The sequence below is a fragment of the Gorilla gorilla genome, chromosome 2, assembly GCF_029281585.2.
Source record: "Gorilla gorilla gorilla isolate KB3781 chromosome 2, NHGRI_mGorGor1-v2.1_pri, whole genome shotgun sequence".
Lineage (NCBI taxonomy): Eukaryota > Metazoa > Chordata > Mammalia > Primates > Hominidae > Gorilla > Gorilla gorilla.
Window position 1 is genome coordinate 110,031,060 of NC_086017.1, and position 17,778 is coordinate 110,048,837.

At 36.2% G+C, this 17,778-nt stretch overlaps 1 long non-coding RNA gene across 1 annotated transcript in view; it reads left to right on the plus strand.

Annotated features, from left to right (window-relative positions):
- Positions 1–17,778, plus strand: part of LOC129532408 (uncharacterized) — a 260,609-nt gene that overhangs the window by 227,791 nt on the left and 15,040 nt on the right. The window contains exons 8-9 of the long non-coding RNA XR_010132672.1: positions 12,541–12,576; positions 17,199–17,339. This is a non-coding gene — a long non-coding RNA (uncharacterized lncRNA). The remainder of the gene's footprint in view (positions 1–12,540; positions 12,577–17,198; positions 17,340–17,778) is intronic.

The following is a 17,778-nucleotide window of genomic DNA, read 5'->3' on the forward strand; positions in this document are numbered from 1 at the left end:
GAACTCCCTTGCCCTACCTCTGTCCAACCAGCATAGTCACTCATTACTTTTTTATTTCCAAATCCGGTGGACACTTTTCAGTTCCTATTTTGCTTTACTATTTACCATTTGACACTATTTTTGATACCCAGTCTTCCTTTAGCTTCTAATTTTTCTTCTTCCCTTACTAACAGTTTAGTGCCCTTTGCCATTGTTTTTCTTCTACTCATTCCTTGAATGTTGATGTTTCTAGATTATCTGCTCCTTTCATTACCCACACTCTCCCTAGGTAATCACATCTACTCTGACAAATAGAGCAATCACATCTATTAGGAAGGGTCAACGTTAGGATAATATGACAATGAGACCCTACAAAACTCAATTACTTAAAGAACAAATACCTTTAAAAAATTCACAAAACAGTTCAAGATGAGTACTTTAGGCTGGTGGGAGGCTTTGCTCCAGTGACCCAGGTTTCCTTCAAATCACTTCTTCACCATTCTGTAGGGCATTGCTGTGGCTCCATGATCAATGGTGGATTGTTCCAGGTTCTAGTTCTCCACAAATTGGGAAGAAAAAAATATGAAGAAGATATCCCAGCTTCTTTTACCCTAGTTCAGGGATCTACCATTTCTATTCTTCTAGTTACCATTTCCATATCTACTATTTTAATTTTTGGTCCATTTTTTCACACAACATCCAGTATGATCTTTTAGAGATACAAGTCTGGCCAGGTGTGGTGGCTCATGCCTGTAATCCCAACACTTTGGGAGGCCGAGGAGTGTGGATCACTTGAGGTCAGGAGTTTGAGACCAGTCTGGCTGACATTGTGATTTAGTAGAGATATTTTTAGTATCTCTACTAAAAATACAAAAATTAGCTTGGTATGGTGGTGCACACCTGTAATCCCAGCTACTCGGGGGGCTGAGACAGAAGAATCGCTTGAACCTGGGAGGCGGAGGTTGCAGTGAGCCGAGAATGCCCCATTGCACTCCAGCCTGGGTGAAAACAGCAAACTTGTATATATATATATACAAGTTTGATCATGTCACTTAAAAGAAAAGCAATGGTTAAAAAAAATAAAGTGCAAGCCCCTTAACTTTGCTTATAAATCTTTCTACAATCTAGCCCTTGCCTAATGCTCAGCTGTATCCATGGTCATTCCTTCATAGTTTTGAACTCTATCATCCATTACTATTGAACTAATCTCAATTTCTTGAAATAATATTTTATGTATTTATATGTCATTCCCTTTGTGTAGATATCATTTTATCATCTTTTGTTTGGTTATTTCCCACCTTTTACTTATCTTTTAGGTTTGAGCTGAAATGTTATTTCCTCCACTGAATTCACAAGATACTTCAATATCAAAAATTGAGGAAGTAATTCAAAGAGAATGCATAAAATACAATGAGAGATATTAATAAAATCTCTAACTTAGAAAGCTATTGTTTATGAACTCATGGGCTACAATTTTAGTGCAAGTTCTGTTAGCAGATGGCCAGCATGTTGGACCACAAACTCCGAAACCTAAAATTAGGTATCATTCAATTACAAAGGCTATTAATAAATAGCTATATCCCTGTATCTGCATGTAGCAGTGTGAAAGAATCATGTAGGCCTTTATTTAGAAATTTCCCCCTTGTTTGGCTGCCATTTTCTGGTGGCTTGAATTTTTTTTTTTTTTTTAATAATAGGACATAGCTAGCAAGGTCTTCTACAATGTCAGTTCAATTAATGTTTTCAAAAATGGAATCTATTGTGCCTGCCCTATTGTTTTCACATGGAAATGGGTAGCTTAGCCTTGGTATCTTGGCCCAAATGCTACATTCTTTTTTCAAAAGATTCATCTCCAATTCAACTTGAAAAGTTGCCTATGCCATTGACATTGCCAATTACATTTCATCAAAGTCTGTACTTCGTTGGCTTTCCAAAATAAGCAGAGGAGAATTCTGATTTTTAGTAGGTGGTCCCAGTAATTGCAGGCCTTGAAAAATTTCAGAGAAATTTTAATTTTTATGTAAACCAATACCCTTATTAAAATTCTGTCAATATAAAAATTTTATCCCCATAAGCTCCATCAGCTTATGTGAAGCAGCATTCACCATATTGCTTTTTATTTAGAAGTTCTTTATGTATTCCTTTTATTTTGCACACAATTGGCTCTGTGTGCTTTTGTCTTGTCTAGGATTCATTCTACAATTTTTAATCTCTCAACTAGTTAATTTTAGATGTAGAAGGCGTATATTTGCTTCACATTTTACATAGTACCTGTTAATAAGATAATGCATAGCACATAGTAGATTAATTAGAAACATAGTAGTAAAGAGTTGAAGACAAAGAAATCTATGGGTAACAATAAGGTGACCAACAGAGATAGTTCCTTAACTACTTGAGAAAAAGATACAAAAAATAAAATGCTGCCATCTCTCTTAAAGTATATTTTATTAATTTCTCTCAAAGGGAACCATTTCTTAAATTAATACATACATGTTCCTGATTTTAAGTAAATGCTAATAAAACAATTTACATAAAGGTGAACAAAATAGAAATATTAATTGTTACTTGTTACTTGTGATTATTATTGTAAAATGAATTACCCATGACTCTTTATAATGGGATTATAGGACACCTAATTATATGGTATCTGCTGTTCACTGCACCCAAATAAGTTGCCTGAATTTGGTGAAGAAACAAAATTTTCTAGAAAAAGTCCAACAATGATAGACTGGATTAAGAAAATGTGGCACATATACACCATGGAATACTATGCAGCCATAAAAAATGATGAGTTCATGTCCTTTGTAGGGACATGGATGAAATTGGAAATCATCATTCTCAGCAAACTACCTCAAGGACAAAAAACCAAACACCGCATGTTCTCACTCATAGGTGGGAATTGAACAATGAGAACACATGGACACAGGAAGGGGAACATCACACTCTGGGGACTGTTGTGGGTGGGGGGAGGGGGGAGGGATAGCATTAGGAGATATACCTAATGCTAAATGACGAGTTAATGGGTGCAGCACACCAGCATGGCACATGTATACATATGTAACTAACCTGCACATTGTGCACATGTACCCTAAAACTTAAAGTATAATAATAATAAAATAAAAAGAAGAAAAAAAAAGCACAATGAAAAGTTGACAGTATGAAGAATATATATTCTTTCAGGAGGATTTATAAGTGAGGAAGTATCCAAAGGGTTGAGCCAGGAGAATCTTCATGTAAGTGGGAAAAATGTCAGGTTAATCACAAAACAGATGTCAGTATGGTAAGGAAGGCTACAGATGGCGATGTAGAACAGAACCATGTAAAATTTTATGAGTACCCATTCCGTCTTCATCCCACTGAGCATATGTGCCTGTTTGATACCAAATTACAGTATGGATGTGGGGATATGGGGATCATTGTAGTCCTATCATATTTTTAATGATTCTGTAATTAACAAAAGTTCAAAAGTATTTAAAGTTCTTTTTCCTTCTTACTTGGTAAAGAGAGAACATACTTTTCTCTCCACAATATATACCGTTATGTATTCTGAACCTCTAAAAGTTTATAAAAGAAAAAAAATGTCATGGCAGTAACTTTTGGTGATGTGAGAGTTTCATCAGTAAATGGAATTAAATGAGAGATGGGTTATTGCAAATGTGAATACCAGCTTCATAGTTTTGAGTACCACATTTTGTTTGCAAATAAATATCTCAAGTGCTTTCCAAAGGAATGAAAATGAAAAGACAAGTAAAAGACTAGAATTACATAAGATCCAGATGAAGAGGATAGGATTCCTATGTCATTCATGAATTCATTTAACTACAGTTTTTCTGTATCATGGGACTGTACAAAAGGCCTAGTGCAGACAAAGTCTGCAGGCATGTTTTTAAGCAAGCATTCATTGAAACATGGGCATCATTAACTTATGGCCTAAATATCAGAGAATAGTTCAAGAGGCAAGCATCAGGGTATTGAAGATGAAGATCCATGTTGACATTTCCCAAGAATCTACTATTCCAGAATCCTTGGGAAAATTACATTAACTTTAAACATACAAAATTACAAACAGTAGACACATTTTGTTTTAAAAAATCTTTATATTAATTAAATGGCTAGAGTAAACATTTATACTACTACCCATGTTCTTCACCCTCCCCCTCCAAAAAAAAACAAACAAAACAAAACCACAGCAGTTCTAAGACTTCTTTCATGCTATACTCAAGTCACTAAGGAAAGCCAAAGGACAAGTCTCAGAGAAAGACTGTCTTTGCTAAAGATATCTTGCTTCTAGTCTTTAAATTTCTACCAGTGTGGTGACATCGTACATACTGACTTTAAATGTTCCCAGCATGTTCGAATCTTACGGTAAGACTTAGATAATTCCATGAGCTCCAGATGATTTGGCTCACATTTATTTCTTTTAAGTCATGGAGTTTAGGCTAAAATACTATTAGCTTATGGTGAGGTAGTGAAAACTTTGGGAGGAACTATGAATCTTCCGAAGGCCTTTTGAATTTTCAGCATATTATAATTTCTAGGATCAATGGAGTTTTCTAGCAGAATCTACTATATCTATAAATTAAGATAAATCTGTAAGATATTAATGATTATCCCAACAATAATAATAATTTTAAAACACATATTCATGTGCATACATATATGCACACTTGAAACTAAAAGAAATCAATCTTTAACAGCAAACTTACTACCCCCCATGTTGCTTTTAAAATGGCTTTGTGTTTGACTTGGAGTGTTCTGATGGCCAGGAAAATAAGGGAAATATGCTGAAAAGTTACTTTCAGAAGAAAGAATAATAATTCCTCAGAGGGGTTTTGGTCTGGTTCTCTCATAGCCCTGATTCTCAGAATTTAGTTATAACCAACAACCTGTCCTCATAAGACAGAGTCATTATTGATATCAAGTCTTCATGAGGCAGGTCTAAAGGGACTTTGGAAGCAATGGGCCTAGGAGTTTTAAAGGAAGCTGAGAAATAAGCAGCTATTTAAATTTTCTACAATTTTGTCTGGAAATCTCATTAGGTAAATATATATTTTTTCTCTATGTTGGAATAGTATATGGTCTATGTAAATTAAACATTCTGCAGTTAGAGTTTTGCCACTGGATGATGTTCTTGCATCTTTAGTAAGGCAAAATAAAGTTTGAATTATATTTTACTGTTCCTATTCTGTCCAGAAAGTGATAAACAATGGGATTACAACAGTAAATTTTGAAAATACGCTTCTTTTTAAAACAAGCATTGGAAGAACTAGGCGGCACTATGTGAAGTCCAAGAGACTGGACCATCGTTATTTAATTCTAGTGTGTAAGGCTTGTGGTTGGGATGATATTTTGATCTAGTAACCATGTGAGTTTTTGTTATTGTTGTCCCCAGTAATGCTTTTATTTGTGGCCCTGTGGTGCTTAACATGCAAAATAGGCTATGAGGCATTTGTTTCCCTAAAGAAATGTTTCAGCACAGATAATTTAAAATCCATGCTCTTAAATTTTTAATTGCAAAAGCCAAGATCCATAAAAAAGAGGGCAAAAGACAGAAGAAACAAGTCAGAGGGCTCCTTTTCCTCCTCTCCTCCTCACTCTAAGGGACTGCACTGGGTTGCACAGTGGGACAAGAAGGAGGTATGGAGGGGAATACAGTGTTAGATACCTGGATGCCTCTGAGTGGGAGCTATGATGTGCCTACCCTCTTGAGTAAAGCCCCCTTGGAGAAGTGTGTGCATGTGTATGTGTGTGTGTGTGTGTGTGTGTGTGTATGAAACTCTAATGTATCTAGCTTTTTCTTCATCAATACGAATGGGTAACTAAATGCCACCACTATATTAGAATAATGTAGCATGAAAGAGAAAGAAAAGCAACATGATCAACATGAAAGAATGTGGGGAGAAAAGAATGGAGGGAGAGAGCTAGTTTAAGGAATTGACATACATGATTGTGGAGGCTGGAAAATTCAAAATCTATAAGATAGGCCAGCAGGCTGGAGACTCAGGGAAGGGTTGTTGTTATAGCTGGAGTCCAAAGACAATTTGGAGGCAGAATTCCCTTTTCCTTGGGGTATGTCAGTCTTTTTTTTTTCCTCTAGGGCTTCAACTGATTGGAGATCCTCCACATTATGGAGGATAATTTGCTTACTCAAAGTCCACTGATTTAAGTGTTAATGTCATCTAAAAATATCTTCACAATAACATCAAGACTAGTATTTGACCAAATATCTGGGTACCTTGCCTAGCTAAGTTGACACATAAAATTAACCATCGCAAACATTAAACATTTCGGCTGAAAACATTTAGAGAATGTAGTTTAAAAAATCAACTAGAATGTAAACAAAAGAGAAAAAAAGACTGGATATATAAAATTAAATGGAGACTACAAATCTCAGATTTCAAGAGATCACAAGATAGCGCAGTTAGTAAAAAACAAAAGAAGACTGGTATCAAAAAAATGCTGAAATTTCAGAATACTAAAATAAAGATTCTAAAAGTTTTTAGAGAACAAAAAACTTACTTCTAAAGGAATATGAATGCTATTGGCATCAGAAGTCGTCATCAACAATCACTGGATGATAGATGACCGTATGTAATCCCTTGAAAACTGGAGGGAAAAAGTGATAGTCCACCTCAAATTCTATACCCATGCCAACTATCATTCAAATAAGTCAGGAAGAAGGGATTTTCAGACATGTGGTAACTTAAAGTTTATCTTCCACATATTGTTATTTAAAAATTTACTCCAGCAAATCAAGACGTTAAAATAGTATCAAAGGAAAAGACCACCCTTTACATATATCTTAAACAAATAAGTCAAATGTATTACTTGCTTAGCAAGTAAGAACAGAAGATGTAGCGTACAGACTTTGAACAAAGCAAAGAGCAAACTTTACATACCTCTGAGGAAAGTGAAATTTAGGCACTGGCTCACTTTCAGAAGTATCCTGGAGTGAAGCATCTGATGATTAGCCTGCCATGAGCAGCCTGAGTAGTTACATCAATCTCTCATTATTGCCAATAATAGGTTTAAAATGTGTTCTGAGATTTCTACTTTATTACTTGGGTTTGGGGCAAAATAACAGTCAGTATTTTTTTTTCTTGATCTTGGACAAGAGAAAATTTTATTCTCAAAATAAAGAGAATCATATGGGGCCCAGGAAGGATGGATCCAAGCAAAAGCAAAGAGAAGTTGCAGCTGGCAGTGGCTTAATACATCCACAGCATGACTTAGCCCTGTTGAACCAGGAGGTTGGAATTCTATGGGACAGACATATTTAGTGCAAAAAAGGGATTCATTAAAGTTCATCTTCCATGAAAGTTTATCTCAATCATTATAATTGTAATGATTGAGAGTAGAGAGGAAGGAAATGCAATACATATGTTTGAGAGTTGGGGGTGGGGAATTCAATGTAGTGTAGTATCAGTTTTTGCTTGTTTGTTTGGGTTTTTTGTTTTGTTTTGTTTTGTCTTATTTATTCCAGGATCAGTTATATTTCCACACCAGATAATTAAGGAAATTTGGCAAAGATACAATTGAATAGTAAGTAAGTGAATGCAACACCGCAGTAAAACATTTGGTTTTGGCAAAGTGTTCATTGTTTTATACTTATTATAAAAGTTGAATAAAAACTATTGATGCAATCTATTTTTCAATATTATTTTTAATGGTAACACTTCAATCTACTTTTGTACCCTGTATTAATCAACATGCAAGGTACAATATTCAAGCAACTAGTGATTTCTATTTTGTTTTGTTTTGCGGCATTGCAGAATAATAGTTAGGACTCACTAAATACTTAAAATCTAATTATGAAAAAAAGGTTAACTAAGCTTGTGTTAGGCAAACATACTTTGTTCATGTATCTTTGGAGAATTTATACTGTTTCTATAGGTAATAGCTCATTTAATATACACCTAATTTTTTCAAAAGTTATGAGACTTTTCTGCACCTAAAAAGTTAGTGCTTTTCCCATTTCTACTGTTGGTAGTCACGGAGGAGATCATAGTATGTTACTTACACCTTTAATTTTTACATAGATTAAATCCATAAATTCCTGAAGATATATTCCATTTCATTTTACTTTTATTTATTGACTTCTTGGATGGAAATTTATTCTTTTTCATATGTAAAAGAAACATGGTGACTTTAAAATATAGTATCACAGTTGAAAGCACAAACTCTGGAAACCGACTGACTGTGTTTGAGTTTAATGATCACCAGTTATACGTCACTGTATGACCTTGAGTATGTTATTTAACCCCTTTCTGCCTCTCTTGACTCATCTGTAAAGTGACCGTAGTAATAGTATTTATCTTATAGAGCTGTTGTGAGGATCACACAATGTTTATTACCTATTGTTCTGTTACAAAACTTAATGGCTTAAAACAATTGTATTGGGCTGATCTTGGACTACTGTAAAATATAACTGAGACTGGGTAATGTATAAGAAAAGAAGTTTAATTGGCTTATGGTTCTGCAGCATCTACTTCTGTGGAGGTATTCCAATCATGACAGAAGGTAAAGGGAGCAGGTATATCACATAGCAAGAACAGGAGCAAGATAGAGAGTGAGGGAGGGGTATTACACTCTTTTTTTTTTTTTTTTTTTAAACAGAGTCTCTCTCTGTCACCCAGGCTGGAGTGCAGTGGCGCAATCTCAGCTCCCTGTAAGCTCCGCCTCCCAGGTTCACATCATTCTCCTGACTCAGCCTCCCAAGTAACTGGGACTACAGGCGCCCGCCACCAGGCCTGGCTAATTTTTTGTATTTTTAGTAGACACCGGGTTTCACCATGTTAGCCAGGATGGTCTCGATCTCCTGACCTTGTGATCTGCCCGCCTCGGCCTCCCAAAGTGCTGGGATTACAGGCGTGAGCCACCCCACCTGGACTACACACTTTTAAATGACAAGATCTTGTGATAACTCACTCACTATCAAGAGGACGGCACCAAGAGAATGGTGCTAAACTATTCATGAGAAATCCACCCGCCTAATCCAGTCACCTCCCACCAGGCTCTATCTCCAACACTAGGTATTACAATTCAGCATGAGATTTGGTGGGGACATACACTGAAACTATATCATTCAGCCCCTGGCCTCCCAAGTCTTATGTCCTTATCACATTGCAAAACATAATTATGCTTTCCCAATAGTCTCCCAAAGACTTAACTCATTCTAGCATTAACTCAAAAGTCCCAAGTCTAAAGTATTGTCTAGAGATAAATTCCTTCCACCTAGAGGCCTGTAAAATCAAAACAAATTATTTACTTCCAGGATACAATAAGAGTATAGGCATTGGGTAAACATTCCCATTCCAAGACACAGAAATCAGCGAAAAGAAAGGGGCTGCAGGCCCTATGCAAGTTCAAAACCCAGCAGGGAAGTCATTAAATCATAAAGCTCCAAAATAATCTTTGACTCCATGTTCCACATTCAGGGCACGCTGGTACAAGGGGTGGCCTCCTAAGACCTTAGGCAGCTCCACCCCTGTGGCTTTGCAGGTTTCAGCCCCCGTGGCTGCCCTCACAGGTTATTGAGTGCCTGCAGCTTTTCTAGGTGCAAAGCTTAAGCTGCTGGTAGATTTACCATTCTGGGATCAGGAGTATGGTGGCCCCCTTCTCACAGTTCCACTAGGAAGTGCCCCAGTGGGGACTTGATGTGGGGTCTCCAACTTCACATTTCCTCACAACACTGCCCCAGTAGAGGTTCTCTGTGAGGGCTTGGCCCTTGCAACTGGCTTCTGTCTTGGCACCCAAGTTTTTTCATACAACCTTTGAAATCTAGGTAGAGGCTGTCAAGCCTCTTTCACTCTTGCTTTCTGTGTGCCTGCAGGCTTAAAACCACATGGAAGCCACCAAAGCTAATGGCTTGCACCCTCTGGATCCTTGCATCCTGAGCTGTACTTGTGCCCCTTTGAGCCAAGACTGGAGCTGGAGCAGCGGAATTTGAGGAGCAGTGTCCTGAGGCTGTGTATGGCAGGGGGTCCTGGGCCTGGCCCATGAAACTATTCTTTCCTCCTAGTCCTCTGGGCCTGTGGTGGGAAGGGCTGCTGCAAATGTCTCTGAAGTGTCTTCATTTCAGAAATGCCTTTGCCTTTCAAAAGGCCTCTGAAAGCCCTTTTCCCATTGTCTTGGCAATCAGCACTTGGATCCTTTTTAGTTATACAAGTATCTCTATCAAGAGGTTGGTCCACAGTGTGCTTGAATTTAGCTCCCAAAACAGCTTTTTTCTTTCTTTGCCACATGGCTAGGTTGTAAATTTTCCAAACCTTTACACTCTGCTTTCTGTTTAAATATAAATTCCAACTCTAAGTCATTTATTTGCTCCCACATCTGAGCATAGGATATTTGAATCAGCCAGGTCACATCTTGAATGCTTTACTACTTATAAATTTTTTTCACCTGATATTCTAAATCAGGGGTGTTCAATCTTTTGGCTTCCCTGGGCCACATTGGAAGAAGAGTTGTCTTGGGCCACACATAAAATACACTAACGCTAACAATAGCTGATGAGCTAAAGGAAATGGAAAAATAATCTCATCATGTTTTAAGAAAATTTACAAATTTGTGTTGGGCTGCATTCAAAACCTTCATGGGCCACATGTGGCCTGTACGCTATAAGTTCAACAAACTTGCTCTAAATCATCACTGTTTAGTTCAAACTACCACAGATCACTGTGGCATGAACAGAATGCAGCCAAGCTCTTTACTAAGGCCTAACATGTGTGCCCTTTGCTCCGGTTTCCAATAAGCTTTTTATTCCATCTGAGACCTCAGAAATCTGGCCTTCAGGGTCCATATTACTATCAAAATTTTGGTCACAACCATTTAATCAGTCTCTAAGTAATTCCAAACTTCCCCTCATCTTTCTCATCTTCTGAGCCCTCCAAAATGTTCCAACCTCTGCCCATTACTCAGTTCCAAAGCTGCTTCCACATTTTCAGATATCTTTATAGCAATGCCTCACTATTCAGTATCAATTTTCTGTATTAGGCTATTCTTGCACTTCTATAAAGCAATACCTGAGATTGGGTACTTTATAAGAAAAGGAGTTTAATTGGCTCATGGTTCTGCAGGCTGTATAAGAAGCACAGTGGCATCTGCTTCTGGGGAGGCCTCAGGAAGCTTCCAATCATGGCAGAAGGCAAACGGGGAACAGGCACATCATATGGTGAGAAGATGAACAGGAGAGAGAGAGTGGGGGTGATGGGCCATACACTTTTAAATGACCAGGTCTCATGAGAACTCACTCACTATCTCAAGGACACCACCAAGGGGATGGTGCTAAACCATTCATGAGAAATTCACCCCATGATCCAATCACCTCCCACCAGGCCCCACCTCCAATATTGGGAATTACAATTCAGCATGAGATTTGACAGGGACATACATCCAAACAGTAAGAACAATGATGAACATTTATTATCTCTCATGTTTCTGTTGGTCAAGAACATGAAAGATGTTTAGCTTGAAGTTTTGACTCTTTAAGGTCTCTGATGGTGTAGCAATCAAGAATTTGGAGCTGTACTGGCTTACTTATTGGCTGGCAAATTGGTGCTGGGTATTGACATGAGACATCAGTTCCTCTTTTTGTGGATCTCTGCGAAAGATACCTAAGTGTCCTTACAACTTAGTGGCAGCCTTCCCACAGAGCAGATGATCTGAGAGAGGAAGAAGCTATCCTCTTTATGACCTAGTCTCAGAATCACATAGCATCACTCCTACCCCATTCTACTCAATAGAATGAATCATTCAGTATGCCCACGTTTGAGGAAAAGTGAATGCAAGGGGAAGACTGTCAATGAATTCATGACATTTGAAACTATTGGAACTATTACATATATAAAGCATATACATCAATCATTAACACAAAATAAGTAATACATACGGTTTGGTATTGTATCTTTAAAAAACTATAAACATATTGTCCCAGTGCTTGGTCGTTGGTGTGTAGTCATGTGTTTCACTTTCATATATTTATTTTTTATTCACCATTTTGAAAAACTGTCTAATTAATTATATTAATTTATTAATAGACTCTTTGAGGCTTTCTATGAATACAGCCACAATCTCTGCAAATAAAGAATTTTTTTTATTTTTGAATCTTCATGCATTTTATCTTTGTCTGATTTTACTGTATGGGTAAGGATCTCCAGTATAATATTGAAAGAAGTGGTGACAATAGATATTCTTGGTTTATCCTAGAATTAGGACATACTCTCAACTTTTCACTTGTGGTATTGACAGAAAGCATTTTGCAGATGTTCTGTGTTAGTCAAGAATGTTTTCTTCTGTACCTAGTTTGCTAAGTTTTTATCAAGAACAATTACTGAATTTTGTTTTCTTTCCTGAGGCTGCTGAGATACATATGATTTTCTTCTCTTAGAATGTAATCGTGATAAATCACAACTTCACCTTTCCTCTTTTTCGTTAGATGTTCCCAGAGCTAAGAACAGTCCTATCCTGAGGTTTCTGAGTGATTTAGACCAGGATTCACAGCCATGTCAACTGTGAAAGCAAACCTTTGGTCATTAACATTTTATACTTTTGCCTCTGTTGTAGGTGTCAAGTCTTGATAAATCAGGATTTGCATTTATTGTAAGTATTTTTTCTAGAGTTAATTTTTTATACTATGTATTTGTTAAAAATATTCTCTGAGTTTTAGCAGAAAGAGCTTTTAATAATATGCCTTATATAGTACACTTTTTATGCAATGAAATAGCTAAATTGAGTCTTTCTGTAGGCACTACTAAAAAGAATAAGTACAGAAAAATTACATTTTCATTTTTAACTTATCTGAAATAATGTGAAACACAAAAATGCACATACACACACATACAAACACATTGCACATACTCAAAAAAGCCGCTGAATTTGGTTATATAAGTAGAATTGAACCTAAATTGATTTCACAGTTGATTTATTTCACAATTATTAGTTGTTTTGCCTTTAGTTGAAAGGTGTACCCATGGAGGAAAATAAGCCCTACTTTCCCTCTAAGCTCCTATGAACAAAACAAAACATCACAGAGCTGGAGCCAGGCAGTACATTAGCCTGCATTCAGTAAAGCAGAAACAAAGCAGTATTTTACATTTCCTCTTAGAATAATAATTAAAAAAGAAACTAGCCTTTCTCTTTTTCCTTGGAATTGAGCCCTGCTGACCTGAAATATATTACCTTTTCCCCTATTTAGCAGTCCAATAGGTAAGAATTACTCATGGCTAGCCAGCTGGAAAAGACAGCCTCCCAGCTCCACCTCTGAAACTTACTTTCCTTCTCTTTTTGACCATGCCTGAAGTGGCTCCTTCTCAGTCCAGCAGTCAGTATTCTTTGAACATCAGGACTGCTGTCACAAGCAGTTGCAGGTGTCAAATCCCAATAAATGTCAAACAAATTGATTTCACTCATTTTGCATCTTGGGTTTCTCCTAGAAGAGTGAGGGTTGGTTTAAAAAAGAGGGTGTATGGGAAAAGCTGGCAAAGTCTTTGTACATATTGGCGAAGCATAAAGAAAGGCAAAGTTGGCAAGAGACAGAATAATAATTACTACCATACTCAGAGTGCCTAGTATATGCCAGGCATTTATAAACACAATTTCATTTACTCTTTTACCACTCCAGGGAGCAAACATTGTTACCTCCAGTTTACAGATGAGAAGCTGATGTTCAGAGTTTCACTCTAGTTAGTGGTTGAGCTGGGATATGAATCCAGTTCTTTTCAATTCCAAAGTCCACACTGACCCTTGCTTTAGTCATCCTAGACAATACATTTTCATTTACACTTCTGATTGCTTAAATACATTACCAATGGTATATATTTAAAAGCACAAGCAAATTTTAACAGTCAAATATAACAACAAGTGAACTGGAATAATCAGTCATGTGTGCTTTGAGTAATACTGCATTCAAGAGCATGCTAACATGATGCCCTTCTATTCGCGGCACTATATAGCAAGACAGCGTCTTGTCAAGTCCTCCAAATTCATAGGTTGTGAATTTTAATAAACATTCCTTTTAGGCAAAGAAGCAGCACAAAAATATTTTAATGGGTCATGAAAAACAACATTCTGGTGTAAAAGAACTTTCAGATTGTGTATAATAAGTTTAATTGGTTGTCACTTGTTTATGGTCATGAACAAATTACCAACCAATAATAGGTGCACCAGTTCCAACAACTTTATTATCTTCAAATGATACCACCTGTCTTAAAACTACTGGAGAAATAACTGACCTTACAATAGATACTTGGACAACTGTTTGTTACATTTCCAAATTTGTGGCTTTGAAAAAAAATTATTCTGCTGTTATTTCTGCAAGCAATTCTTTTTTTCTATGAATAGCTATGAATACAGCCCTTCTGGATTTCAGGGAATTATACCTTTTACAAAAGTAGGATACCTAGATGAAATGCGACAGCCTAACTTTATAGACTTCAAACTTCATTCTAGGGAAGTTTTGAGAAGGGAGGAGAAACTGGTTGTATCCAGAAGGATTCTTCCATAGCAGTGCATAGATAAAGATAAACACAATATTCCTACCTTTGTCAGGAAGTAAAAATTGTGAGTTATACTAACTTTCAATTTGGAATAAGTATATAAATAGCCAATTAAATACAAAGACTATGATCTTATTTCCTATAGTTTCTTGATTCTATTTCATGCATTCATTTATTGACGTACTCTTTACTTAATAAACATTATCAACAAATGTCAATTTCCCAGGATAGAGTGAAAGGATATTTTTTCTCTTTTGTGATGCTTATACTCAGAGAAGAGATGTGTATCATATGTAGATTGCTTAGGAAGAATAAAGTATCATCCTGCAAGGGGACTATCTAAGTTTTCTGCCTCTTCTCTTTATAAGAATCTATCCTCTCCATGTTTTGTGGATTCATCAATTGCCACATAATAAATACTGAGAAAGCATTGATAAAATTAAAGTATAGATAAAGCAAAAAGTGAAAGTATTTTGTGATTTTTTTTTACCCAATTCTGACAGGCTTTTTCCATGCTTATGAAACATACATGTATTCATAAAGATTTTATAAAAATGGCATCATGTTATATACTTTCATGCTTTGTTTCTATTACCATATCATGATCCTCTTTCTTTATCAATGCATTTAAATCCCCCTCTTAAAACATTTATTTATGTAGCTTACTTATTATTTAGTTTAATATGCTATTTATTTAATTTAATTAATCTAATATTTTAATTAAAAATTTAAATCAATTTTTTAATTTAAAAAGTTGTATCAATTTTCTTAATTTAAAAAATTATTTCAAATTTTTTAAGAAATTAAGAAAATCATTTTAATTTTTTTAGTGTTTGGTACCAAGGCTGTGATTTTTTTTTCTGTGTTTTTTTCTTGTGTATCTTCAGGGTAAAGATACGCCTCTTGCTTTTAGTGTTATAAGCAATGCCAAGACACATAGCAGTATCACCAGACAACTCCGTATTGACCTATAAGTCTGTTTCTTATCAACATCACATTTCATGGTCAAGTTTAAAGTGGCTCATGAATGTTGCAGTACTCATACCTAGAAAGAATGGTTGTCAGAAAGCCTTTGGAAACTTCCAGGTTTTTACTACTGATAGTGATCATCTGATCATTAGGTAGTCTGCAGCTCTTCTTAAATAAGGAGGAAGTAACAGTAGCCATCTCATGCTCAAAGTCCACAACAATCTAACACAGCTTCTTTTTGTTATGTTCATTTTCCTTCTCAGCTGTGGCAGTGAAGCTATAGCCACGTTCTGCTTAAGGAAGTCTGTAACAACCTTCCAAGTCCAGACGTGTGGTAGGGCATAAACCCCATAAATCCATACTGTCAGTGATACGGTTACCAGAGTCCATCACAATAGAGTGGTGTGACAAAAGGTATTCAGTAACAGGGCTGCCTGTATAGCAACAAAGGTCTCAAACATAACCTGAAGCATCTCTATTGTATTGGCCATGGAGTTTAGGGGGACCTCAGTAACGTGCATAGTAGAAGGTAGATGCCAGGTTTTCTCTATGCCACCCTAGTTGATAATGATGTCATCAGTGAGGGTACTTCAGGGAAAGGATATACCTCTTGCTTTTAGTGTTATTACCCATGATGCTTCCCATTGGCCCATAGTATCTTTGACATCAACAAAAGATGAAAACATGTTTCCTTTATCTGTATTTGGGTGATCACAAGCTGACAGACTTCCACATGAAAATCCTGGCAGGAAGAGGTTCACCTTCATTACCTTAGTCAAGAGGGACATGTATGACATGAAGAGAAGCTCATATACAGGGGCAGAGGGGGTTCATATCCAGAAAAGTCATGTTTGCCAGTGTCAGAGATGTTGTTAATACTGAGTGCAGAGATCTCATTCTCTGTTTGATCTATCTGAAATGGTTACTGCATTGGGTGAAAAGAACCTGGGCAGAGAGCATGAGAATCTCAGATTAAATTTTAATCATTATAATTTTGAAATATTTCAAGCAAACACTGAGTTGTTGCATTGAAAAAATATTATTTTGCAAATAATAAGTATTACACACTTTAGAGCTAACAGGCTTGTATTTGTTTCGTCTACCCCACCCACATCCAATTATATTAAAATGTCTTGGATACATGGCAAATGCTTAAAATGTATTTGTTAATTTACTGGTAAATTAAACTTTGTCATAGTGAATAATATTTTATACATTAGTTGGCTATCTCAATGTATCATTAAATAGTTTTTCTTTCCAAATTAATTATTATTAAAAGCATGCTGATTTAAAACTAAGAATAATTTTACAGAGTCCTCAAACAACTTATGCTTTAGTGCTTGATGGGTTTTAAATAATTAATGACAAAAATATTTGATTCTGACAAGCATTCTGGTATTAAGCAATTAACACAAACATTAGCATATGTGGATTTTAGAAGTCTGCCAAATAGCAAATCTGTTGAAACAAATTGATGTTCATTGTTGTTTCATTTCCTTTTCTGCTTTAAATGTCAAATAATCACAGTTAACACAATTAAAGAATAGGCTTTAATTGTAAGCTATAAACAAGATGTAATTGCTAATAAAAGTTATTGTATACATAGGTGTGCCTTTATTTTTTGAGGCTATAATCCAGTCATGAAAATGAGCCCTGGTCCATGTTCTCAGTGTCTAAAGAAATCAGAGAATCAGATCTTAAGAAAATTTAATACGTTGAATATTCCCTTGTTACTCTCTTTTTGTTTAAATTTCTTAGGTATTTGTGTTTAAAGAACTCCCAGTCCCTTCGTTAAGGGCAAAAGCTTATATTTTCTTAGCCTAGTGAAAGACAAGCACAAGAAAGAAGTGAAAGGGGAAGTGGATGAAAGGCGGATCAGAAAATACGCCTAGATTTGTTGTAAGTAACCAAATCCTCATGATTACATCTAAACCTGTCTACAGTACCACCATCTCTTGCCTGCCCTGTACTAGTGTCTTAACTGCTTCCCTCATGTTTTCTTTACACCTTTATATAGCAGCCAAGATGATTTTTTAATTTTTCTTTTTTTTCACTTTTTTATTTTTTTTATTATACTTTAAGTTTTAGGGTACATGTGCCTAAGTTTTAGGTACAACGTGCAGGTTTGTTACATATGTATACATGTTTAAAAAGATAAATCAGATCATATTTGTCACCCTTTAAGTCCCTCCAGTGGCTTCCTCTTGTCCAGAGAATAAAAGCCCGATGGCATACAATAACATACAATAACATACAATACCTCCTATAGTCCTGTTCCTGCCTAGTAGCTCTACCTCATCCCATGCCACACCCCTACTATGCTCCAGCTACAAGGTCT